This window comes from Anas acuta, chromosome 11, assembly GCF_963932015.1.
Source record: "Anas acuta chromosome 11, bAnaAcu1.1, whole genome shotgun sequence".
Classification (NCBI taxonomy): Eukaryota; Metazoa; Chordata; class Aves; order Anseriformes; family Anatidae; genus Anas; species Anas acuta.
In genome coordinates this window covers 8,451,051-8,463,080 of record NC_088989.1, presented here as the reverse complement: position 1 = coordinate 8,463,080, position 12,030 = coordinate 8,451,051, and the positions used below count along the sequence as shown (strand labels likewise).

Sequence of the window (12,030 nt, the reverse complement as noted above, 5' to 3'; positions counted from 1 at the left end):
AGAGGAAATCCTTAAATCTACTGTATTATTTAACAAGGACTCTTTATCCTGAGATATTTCTTTATCCTCCTGTCTCTTTCTGTAAAGAAGTCATTACTAACCCCTACTTGCTGCTGTTTTCTCACCACAGTACACCTTGGTGATAATCCTTTACTTTGCAGAATCAGGAAGTGACAGTGATATGGGATCCAATGTTACATACAATAAATAATAATAATAACCACCACCTCACTTTTGGATGCATCTATATAGTTGAACAGTGTGTTCAAATTTGCATTCTTGGGATAGCACAGAACTCAAATATACAGTTAAACAATGGATGCTGAAATAAAGTACCTCCAAGACTTGGGCTAAATAGACAAACCATTGCCCTAAAATTCAGTACCACACAGACAGAAACAAACAATATGGTTCAGTCCTGAAGCCCTTTTACTAAAGGAGAACTTCTGCATTCTCAGTATCCATGCCACAGACCTGATATTTTGCACAACTGCCCTTGAGATAGGAAAGGGAAGGATTATTACCGATTATTACCAGGATTTTAAAAAAATATATAGTGTCCAGAAAAAGAAGTAGTTAAAATATGATAGCAAGTAATGGCAAGTGACACTGCTGCCCAGGACGGGCTTTTGATGGGACATGAAAAATAGCCAAAGAACTTCACTATAACAAAAAGTAAAACAAAACAAACAAACACACAGAAGGATTTCTTGGTATTAAAAAAAAAAAGAAAAAAAAGTGGAGAATTATAGCTTATGTTGCACCATAATAATATTCCTTTAGATATCTTATAGTCCTTAATAGAGATAAAACCAGCATGTGTCACAGACATCAACAGTATTGTTCTAAGGAAAGCTTCAAATCCATTTATAGTAAAATTCATAATCCTTCTATACAGTTAAAGAACCACGCAATTCTAAAGAGAATATGATTCTGATTATCTAACTAACCTTTAGGGTAGTTTCCTTACAACACCTGTTCTCTATCATTCCATGCAGCACAAAAATGAATTTTATGTGATATTTATTTTTTAATTTAAATTGGCCCCTTTCTTTACAAGAAGGAAAAGGTAGTCAGAAGTTTCAATAAATGAGTCTTGCAGCATGTCACAAGCAAAACCAAGAAAATTTTGTAGTTTGAGTTGATTTCAGAAGATAAAGTTGTATAGATACAATTATCAGGTGCATAAAAGCACTAATGAAGTAATGCTTGGAAAATGCCACAAAAACATATCCACAGTTCACTAATCATAGTGTAAGCAGTAATAGTGCTACTAAGGTAACTATTTAGTTAAGTGTCCAAGTACCCAGTAAAGCAGGTGCCAGATGACTCATGTCCTAAACGTCTACTTTACCAGAATCGGATCTGTTTTAGCTTATACCACATAACACTGCCTTCTCAAGACTCCAAGGCAGCTTAGCTTTGTGGGAAAAAAAAAAAAAAAAAAAAGGAAAAAAGGAAAGATTTTATTAAAAGATACTCAAGGGACTCAGAATGGAAAAGCATTTACCAATAATTTGATAAACAATTCTGATATTACAGAAAGCACTGACCATAAAGGAACAAGGGACACTATTTATCTTTACTTCTAGTTCTTATGAATGTAGTATTGTAAGAGATACTCCTTATCAGCTAACTGGACTCTCAAATATAAAAGACAATTTAGATAAAGTGGTATTTAGCAACAGTTCTAACAAAGAATTTGAAGATTTTTTTTCCCTATTATAAATGTATTCCTACAGAACCAAAAAAAGCTTAAATCACTACTGCAAAGTTGAGAGAAAATACTCACAGATTAAGCTTGACAAATTACCATTCTGTGCAGATGCTTTACAAGCAGGTAGATGAACTTGTACAGAAATTGATTTGATAAAAAGCAATTGCTTCTGGTACCTGAACTGACTTTTCAAAGTGCACATTATGCCAATAAATGAGATCATTTCTTTAGTTGCCAATTATAAAGAAACATCTTTTAAATAAAACTACCAGGGAAAAAAAGAAAATAAATAAAATAATAAACGTTTAATCCTATATTACTGCTGATCCAAATGCAACAACTACTCCTTATTTAAACATTTTTGAATAGCTGGATGTATGAACCCATTGCAATAGATAAAGTTCTTCTGACTTACATACTTGAGGCTCAGAGCGTATTTGGAACACTGTTTATATTTCCTAACACTGCTTTGGGAAAAGTATGCAAAAATATACGAAGACATCATTCATTCATACAGGTACTGAAAAATCTAGGATTTTTTTTTATTTATTTTTTTTTTTTTTAAAGAGAAATGAAAATTTCTCTTTAAAGATAAATTTCTTTGGAAAAAGAAATTAACAATGCCAAGTTATATAAGAAACTTAACTTATAACTTATGCCAAGTTATATAAGAATTTAAAATATATAAAAAACAGTTATGGCTTATAGGGCTGTAGGAGCTTGTGTCAAATACAACAATAAACTTAATGAACTTAAGCATGAATTTAAGATAAGGAAAGGCCAGTGTTATCTGAACAGCACCTTGAACCCCATGACATTACATATCAGAACTTTCATTTATTTAATTTATTTTAACAGAAGTCCTGACCAACTGCAGAATAGGGAAGAGGAACCATCATAATGCAGAAAAGACTAGGAAAGTTCAAATTACATTAGAATCCTAACCTTGGGAAGGTTCAAAAAGAAGCTTGACATCATCTTTGTTCCCCATTCATCTATATATGTGATTTCAAAAGTGAAAAATAACTCTCACCATAAGAAGTCTTATTGAAACAAATGAAATGAATTCAGGACAACTTCATATAATTGATACTTCAGCAAAAGGATCACAATAAAACAGTTTAAATTACAGGATTCCAAGAAAAATCAACTCTGCTGTATCCTACCAACAGAAAAACTCTTCTAACCACAGCCACCTGCATGCTTAAGAGAGAAGTTAGTTGTGGGAAAAAAAAAAAAAAAAAAATTATCAGTGCTAACATATTCTTCTAAAATTATGGTCTTGGGTTATCAGCTTTCAATCATGTTGGTAAAAAGAACAATTTTTACCATAATTAACGTTCTTTAGAAAGCATACAGAAGTTGAGTGGCTCTCAAAATGTTTAATCTTTCAGCATAAAGTTGACAGTATGTTTGTTTACTACACTGATGTCAAATGTCATATTGTAAAGACAAAAATGATCATTTATAACTTGTATCAAACACTGTACACTATCCTGCAAAGATCTAAAATGATACAATCACTATTTTAAAGATTTCAGTAAATTAATAGCTTATTAGAAGAAAAAAAATAGATGTATTTCAATGAACTATTAAGTGGGGAAAAAATGATGTTACACATCTATTCCAATTGTTCTTCAGAGGTGATCTGATTATAAGATGTGGAACAGCACATTTCTTATCCATCAGGAGTACTTGTAAGATAAGACAGCTGAAGAAAGTAACTTGAATAGACTAGTAACTAAGTCACTGCATTTGAACAATCATATCTACACGGATGAAATAGAGACTAAAAACAATATACTTGGCTGTCTGGAATTTGTTGAGTGTTTTATGAAAGATAATATTGATGCTCCCTGGCAATCAGCTACTGCTCGTTTTCTAGATAAGCACCTGGCCCTTGTACATCTCCAACGTTAGTGCAGAGCTAGTGGTTATCAGTTGCACGTCACTAGCTAAACAAAGCAAAAGTAGGACTTGTGTCACCTTCCAGCCTCTTTCCAAGCTAAAGGGAGAGGGAAAAGAGGAAGACATAAAAACAAGTCTTAGCATTTAAATCTCTCTTTTCATCTCCTTTGGGGAGCCAGCTAAGTCCAACAGACTCAATTGCTAACATTTGCCTCTTTCTCAGCGTAACTGTAAAGCTAGGACTGGGGAATACACACTTGTTTGCTCCTCTGTCAGCAAAATGAAATGGCCTCCTGTTACTTTGTCACCTTGGAGTATCCCTCCACTATACAAGACCTCACTTCTCTAGAGCAAAGCCCAGCTTATGGGAGCAAAACAAGAAGAAATTACAATTAACAATAAGGGGTACCCCTTATTGATTTTGTTTCACCTTTGCAAGTGACCTTCTAAAAAAAAAAAAAAAAGAAAAAGAAAAAAGGCAACAATTCTCAGTCACATTTAATGAAGGAGAAAATCCTTGAATAAAGCACAAAATGAAAAAGAAAAAACCTCTCCCAACACCAAAAAAGGAGTAGTTACTTCCAAGAAGTGTTGATAATAGATTATCTTCTGCATTATACAAAGGAAAGGGATAATTATCAACACATGTGATAACTACTGGTAATCAAAGTGAATAATTTAGAACTCATTTGCTAGGTATGCGTCTGCCAATACATCAACTGCTTGAGTTGTTCATTCCACATCTAAACTGCTGTATAAGAAGCAATTTTAAAAAGAATTCTTATGTAATGCTTAACAATTAATCAAAATGTATCCATTGCTTTACAAATAAACCATTTTTCCTTTCACATTACACAACTAATAATGGGTTTATTCTTAAAGCGGTTGATGGTAATTCTTTGTCTTCACAAAAATACAAACGAGAGAGAGGGGTTTTATAACCCACTCCGCTGCAGCATGTTCTTGTTATGCTATTCAGTGAACAAAAGGGCAAGCAGATATCTCAGGATATTACGTAGTTCATATGTCCACCCTATGGCAGGATAAACCCATTTGTATATTAGCTAATTCACTCATCCAAGATGACCAAAGAACCTGAGAGGTAGCCTGACAAATGTTTTATCTTTACCTGTTCGTATTCATAATGGGAAGATTATTGAATTTCTGATCCGTTTGCATGCTTAACAAGCCTTAATGTGTTTGTTATCTAGCTTGAAACTTTAAGTTTCAGTCTGTCCTGTTTTAGCTGGTGGGCCTAGAAAACAGCATTTTACCTCTTTGAAATCATTCCGTCTCCCTCACGCCCTCTTTCATTCGCTTTTCAGCTAAACTACAGGCAATTCTCATGACTTCAGAGTCTGAGAAGTACTCCAGAAATGACAAATCAAGCAACACTGACTAGATCAGTTCTGTATTAGCCAATAAATTTGTTTAAAGAATGGAAGCATAGTCCACTTCCCCATCCCCAATAGTTGAGAACACTAACAATTAATCGATCATATACCCAAGGCTTATATATATACATATATATATAGATACACACTTCAAAACATTGCACTGCCAACCACATACTCTAACTCTTGGATCATTTGAATTGTACTCTACTGCAATTTAGCAAAGCAGGCCCACAATCCTATTAAGGATGAACAACATCGATGAAATCCAAATGTAAGAACTTTCTTTGCTTTCCAAATCAGGGAAGATGAACTGTTCATTATTGAAAGGTCTTGATTTCACAATGCAACTTCTTTAAGGAGTTATCAGTTACATAATGGGATTGCTTCAGGTCCCATTATGACTACACACATTTGAATGGAAAAAGCTGAAGGCTTTAATGTCTTGAAATTCTCTGATTTGTCTAAACATCAATTTTAGAAAATACATAGGTACATCAACCACACAGTTCAGCTGCCCATTAAACAACATTAGCTTGGTGGAGGATTAGAAGATGCAGAAGACTGCAGACAGAGTAGCAGGGAAAGAACAAAGGAAAATGCAGAAAGATTCAGGAAAATTTGGTGGGAGGTATTTTTGTCCCTTTAGTGTATAAAATACTGAAGCACATATTAGCACTCTTTCACACTACAAGATTATATACTCTAAGGTCTTTTTCATATCAGGTAAGCAGAAGAGAGTGGCAGAAGGTTTGAGTTTGAGCGCACATCACAATAGATTTTACCAGAAAGGCAATCTCTCTTCAGAGGTTAGGGTGTGCAGCTGGGTACACTGTTTTTACCAATGCCAAGCCTCTTGGCTTCACATAATCTGCTGTTGTGATCGGATTAAAATGTTTTTGGAAGAGATAGAGGAATAAACTTTATCACAGATCACGAAATAACCCTCACCCCTGATCTGTCCACGGGGGGGTTGGACTCTCAAGCCTAATCACTTCTTCAAACACAGAGTCTTATATACAGCCTGTGTCCTGAGTACCTAAAGCTGGTTTGCATTACTGGCTCTATTGTAATCCCTCTGTTTCTTTTTAAGACATTCTGATGCACACGATTGTGCTCCTAGTTCAAAGGGGAAACTTACAGATTTAGAGATACATAGAGGTTCCTGTTACGTGACTTAACTTTTATTTTTCAAGGCGTTTCCAAACGCTGTTTAACTAGGTACTGAAAATGGATATGTTAGCCATGTGGATTTTGGTATTAATTTCTTTGTTCATTGCTGTCAGGACCACATGAAGAAATCACTGATGGGTCCCACGTCTCAGTGAACAGACAAGTATATTCACATGAGAAATAGGCTCTCAGGCTTTCTTCTGTGTGTTACTCAGTCTTTTATCTGGAAGAAGAAAATGCAATTTAGATGTATTTAATAGGAGGGCCATAAATTATTTTAAAGAAAAATTCATCCATAAATGCTCATTGGGTGTTCTCCACGAGAATCTTACTGAACTCATCAGAACAGAGCGGTTTAGTTTGGGGAACCTTTTTTTTTCCTCCTACATGCAGTTACAAAAGTATACATTGCTTTATAGTATATATTTCCACTACATGAAGTCATCAAAAACAAATTTTTAATGATTAATGACACTTAGACCATCAATAATTAGCTACCTGCCAAAGCACCAGTTGCTAAATCGTCTATTTAGTAAACAGTATGATTGGAAAGCATTACCATCAATACTGTGTGTTTAGGATAATCACTGAACACACATTTTGCTCTAAAGCAAAAGGTATTGACCTTCACAGATCTAATATTTCTTTGGTGAGAAACTTCAACATTACAATTCTTCATTCAGATTTCCTTTTAAACTTCAGAATATCCAAAAGATCATGAGTTTTAATTAGATCCACCCTTTCAAATAAGTCACAATTCTTTATGCTTACAGATAGCAGAGCTTGAGATAATCTTCTGAACCAGTTACGTGAAATTAAAACATTAACTTCCAACTACTACATAGTAAACCACTGCATTTCCCAAAAAAACACGAAAGCAAAAAATATTTCTCATTTTTACAAAATAATAGGAGCTCCCTGTTAAGACCTATTTTAACTACACAAGTATTTTAGTTACAAGGAAATGGAAAAAAAAAATCGAAACCATATAGTTCTCTGTGAGGATGATTAGGGTGATTTTGTAGTGTGCAGGGAAGGGACAATATGACCCTATGCATTTCACTTACATTACTCTAGCATATTACTGAAGAACAACGATTAAACATTCCTGTCATGCACAAGATGGATGCAGCAGCCTCTTATTGTTTGGTGAAGGTCATGAGTAATACCAAACCTATGTCTGCATTCTTACATAAGTAATTCCAAATGTCATTTCATAATGAGTTATTGGAAAATATAAACCTGATGTAAAAAATATACCACTACTTAGGAAACAAGTATATGCGACATTACTATAAAAATTAGTAACATCATTTCTCTAAGCATGCATACAAAAATCATCGTGAAGAGACTTTATATAATGTGGCATTTTGTCAGTCCACAGAGTATTTAACAACACCGAAAAGTACTCTAGGAGGTAGTTGGTAGATTCTGTTAAATCCTTCTACCAAGGTGCACATTTTGTGAGACAGTTTTTTCTGTCAGTACTTTGTCTATTGTTCTGTTGACATCAATATGATTTACTGTCCTCCAATAAAATCCTTCTGGTTTCACACTGGTAACATACACAGCTACAAAGAGGATTTTTTTTTTTTTTAACAGAAAAAAAATCCAGTGCTTGAGAAAGACAACTAATAAATCACAAGAAAGGAGAAATACATACTTCACTTGATTTTGTATTCTGTCAAAACACCTTTCTGAAATGCATCAAATTTTAACAACAATGTATACTGCATTAAGTGTATTGAACAGTTTAATTAATGGGGAAGAAAGTTCTGAAAAATTAAAAAGCTCCAGTTGGTAGTGACACCGTATTTTAAAACATAGGACTTCAGAAAGGTATACTTTACTGCTAATGATGATCCTAGGATTTTCATTCCACTACTAATATTTCCATAAGAATTGGTAGATGGCAGAGTTGACACCTAGGAGTATATGTTTGAAGACCTAAATGAAAATGCCTCCAGAAGAACCTCAGTACACTAAAAGTAAGACCACTTGGGACTGCTCTAATTTCAGCTGCTGAGAGCATTGCCTGAGCATCATACTCAGGATCTGCACTAAATCTCCCTGAGACTGAGAAGGTAATGAAAGTATCTCCAAGGAAAAATGGGAATAAACTAATTCATGGATAATTGAATTCTAATCACTAAAAATTCTGTAAAACCAAGTCTGGAGAAAAGCAGCAATAACCAATCATTCCAGTAGCAACCCCTGCAGGAAGGTTATACCACAGGGACAGACTCCTTGAGACTGAGAGGGGCTGCTGAGGAGCTCAGCTTTAACATTACCTTAGATAACATTAACCGTTTGAGCAATTGTTTGCTTGCCTTTGACTCCTACTGCTGCTTCTTAGTAATTAATGCTGTTTATTATATTAGTGACTATGGATGAAGTGAGAATGAATCCTCCCGTCTCAAATATTCTATAAGCACAGAACAGTCCGTATTCCTGGTTCTAAAAGTCCCCATGGCCCAACACTAGGGACCAATGCTGAGTCACGTGTAGCTATTAGTACACACATAACCAAGAACACGGAAAGGAAAATAAGCAAAGACTACCTTTACTAAAAAATTTAGAGCCCCTAGCTGATAGAACTGGGAAGGATAAAATGGGTGGCCACAAGCATTCAGAACAACTTCACTTGAGCAATGAAGTATCCATGGGTGCTTTCACTAGTGTTCCAGCAATTATTAGTTTACTTTTTTTTTTTTCCTTCCCATTCACAGCTAGCTCATTTAATGCTGCCCTTTTGAAAGCCATTATAATTATAGAACCCGAACTATTAAAAGAAATATTAATAAAAAAAATAAATCCTCCTCAGCACATAAAAGGAAACATCAAAATATTTCATCTTCCTTATTAATCCCATTAAAACTTCTATTTGTTATCCTGCAAAAAAGCACTCCCATATTTTTCCAGCTAAGCAATTTGACAGCATATAGGTAACTTTAGAGACCTGCCATTTTAGATATATATATATACACACACAACACATATATATAAATACATATATATATATACACACACACACATACATATACATACATATATACACACACACACGCTCATTTTCAAGCCAACACTTTGAAGAGATTGACAGAGACATATATTAAAAAAAGCCTACCCATCTATTAATTAAAAAGCTTTCTACTAGAAAATATTTCAGGTATGTTTTAGAGCAATACCGACATTTCTTTCTATTTGGCATTCTTTGACATCATATATATTTGCTCCTCAGTATAAGTCTCAGAATCATTATTTAAAACTAAAACAGATGCATGAAAGGTACTTAAAAATACTGTCATAGGTAACAGGCAGACTTTCAGTTCATGATATTAAAACTCCATTCATTCTCAGTTTCATGCATTTTTATTCTGTGGTGTAGCTTCAAGGCACAGCATTTTGATTTTTTTGAAGTAAAGAACACAGTATACAAAACCCAGTCAAAGCTATAGGCTCAGGCTGGTTTGGTCCCTCTGGAGAACAAAGCCCAGGACATCCTTATTTATAAGGAGCACTAAGAAACTTGTTTTATTTTGGTGTATTCTTACTTATAAACCAAAGCAATAAGTTACTAATTTCTATGAATTACTGTGTCTCTTTAAGAAACGTGCTCAAAGAAAAAACATACAGAAAACCAAAGCAGAAAGTAAAGTTTTATGCATCTATCAAGAGATTTTCATGTGAATTTGGCATTTGAAATGTTAAAGAGAGAAGGACAAATTCATTTATTAGGGCCTATAATTTTTTCCTAAATTTGTCATCTCAGCAAGTTACTGGAATAAAGACTGTATCTTTTCTAAAGAGAGTTTCATATATATTTATAAGCTGTTATATAAGCACATCCACATAATGGAACTAATAATTTTCCATTTATTTTTTTTTAAAAAGGAATAACAAGGATTAAATATATATATATATATATATAAAGCACTGTACATTTGAAAAATTAAGATCTGTACTTTCATCCTTAGTCATATCTTTAAGATTCTACTGCCAGTGATTCATAGTAAGACACATGAAATAGCTAGGATATCTGAATTTCAGTGTGGACTAATTTTCATTAATATTGATGCGGGGGCATCCTTTTTCATTAAGTCCCAGAAGGAATGAATGAAGCAGCTCCACAACACTACGAAACGTGCAAAAGTATCCAAGACAAGAGTCTAAAGGCTAAACCCTTCTGAAAGCCTGTCATGCTTCTTTCCATAGATGATTTTTTTTTTCTGATTTATGAAGCATTTCATAACACATTCCTGTCTTTTGAACTTGTCACTAATTTAGCACTACATACTGCATCAAAAATCTCAACCAACTTACTGCCAAGTACCTAGAACATAACCTTCTCCCCATCCCAGTCAGACATTCCCAGCTGGGGCAGTGGGGGCAAATAACTTTTCAAACTCTTCTGGGATGTCTATTCAGTTCATCAACTATATGCACAGCAAAGATGTCATCCAGAAGGTTTCAATTTAGCCACTGAGATCTTTCAGTTTTTCATTCCTGACAATTGTAGCTTACTCTACAAAAACCAAAATCCAAGTATGACTTACAGAGGCAGTTTTACTGTATGCTTTACTCATTCTATTAATCACAGAGCTTGCTTTTTTATAGATATGCAAAACTAGATTCTTCTAAAGAAACACTAGCAGGCAGACAACTCTTGAAAGATATCTTAAATTGCTTTTATTCTGTAAAGTCAAATGGGACTATTTAACATCTTTCTGTAATCACTAAACTGAGGCTAATCATAGAAAGCTGTGACAGCTAATGGGTCTGTGTTAGTTAAGCTAGTCAGAACGGATCTAACTTTCATTTCTGTTGAGGTGACGTCCACAAGTCATTAAAAGGAGAGAATTAGCTGTCCAGTGTCCAAGCAATACAGTGCAGTTCAGGGATGAGAGCTGTTTAATAGCAGCTGAACAAAAAACAAAACAAAAAAAAAATCGAACAAAAAAAGAAAAAGCAATCTGGCCAACGCCCATTTCTGTGCTTTTATACTCCCACTTATTTGTCTATACTGGTTGCAGCCTTCCACATAGAGCTCTCAAGCATTCTGGATAAGGGAACTTTTTCCCCTCTGGGTTTCTAAGGCAGTTTTCCAAGTGGGTCCTGTTTTGCAGCTTGGTTTCTCAGCACTGCATTTCTTCAGTTTATAAGAATGAGGTTATCATACTATTACATCTACCATATTTTTAAAAATAAAAATGTGTTGAGAAACTCAAATATTTTTTAAAGTTTCTACCATCGAGTGGGAGTGAGATGACCTTATACTGAGTTAAAAGCACTTGTTTAAAAACTGAAATTCTTAGTTACTTGAAACATTTATTCACTGACCTTAAAGTGGCAGCAGCTAATAGAAGACAATTAAATGCAGCTTCTAATACAGCATTTAGGACAGATACTTTATTGAACAGCTATTGACATGGTTTGGTGACATTAAAAAACTATAATACACAATCAAGTGAGAAGATCATAAATAAAATGGCAATTAATTTTAATAATATTAAAAGTTTCTTGTGCACTGATTGATTTATTTTTTTTTAAATATCACATGCAGCTAATTGCAGTCCACTAGTAAATGGGAGTCACTGAGGTAAAAAAAAAAAAAGTCTGCTGATTCTACAGGAGGAGAAAAAGTGCCAAAAGAATACTTAAACACACACAGTACAATTTACATTCTGCTGAATTTAATGCCTGCAAAGCCTAGGATACTGCTTGATATGCGTATCAGACAGTGGGGTAAAATTTAGGAAAGGTGAGAGAGAAGTTTCAAAACCATTCCGAAGAATGTAATAATAGTTTATTGTTGTGCTTCAAGATAGGTCTGTTTAT

General features: G+C 34.3%; 1 protein-coding gene across 3 annotated transcripts in view; it reads right to left on the bottom strand.

The window, feature by feature from the left end:
• Positions 1–12,030, bottom strand: part of FHIT (fragile histidine triad diadenosine triphosphatase) — a 565,209-nt gene that overhangs the window by 457,024 nt on the left and 96,155 nt on the right. The gene's annotated exons all lie outside the window — the stretch shown is intronic.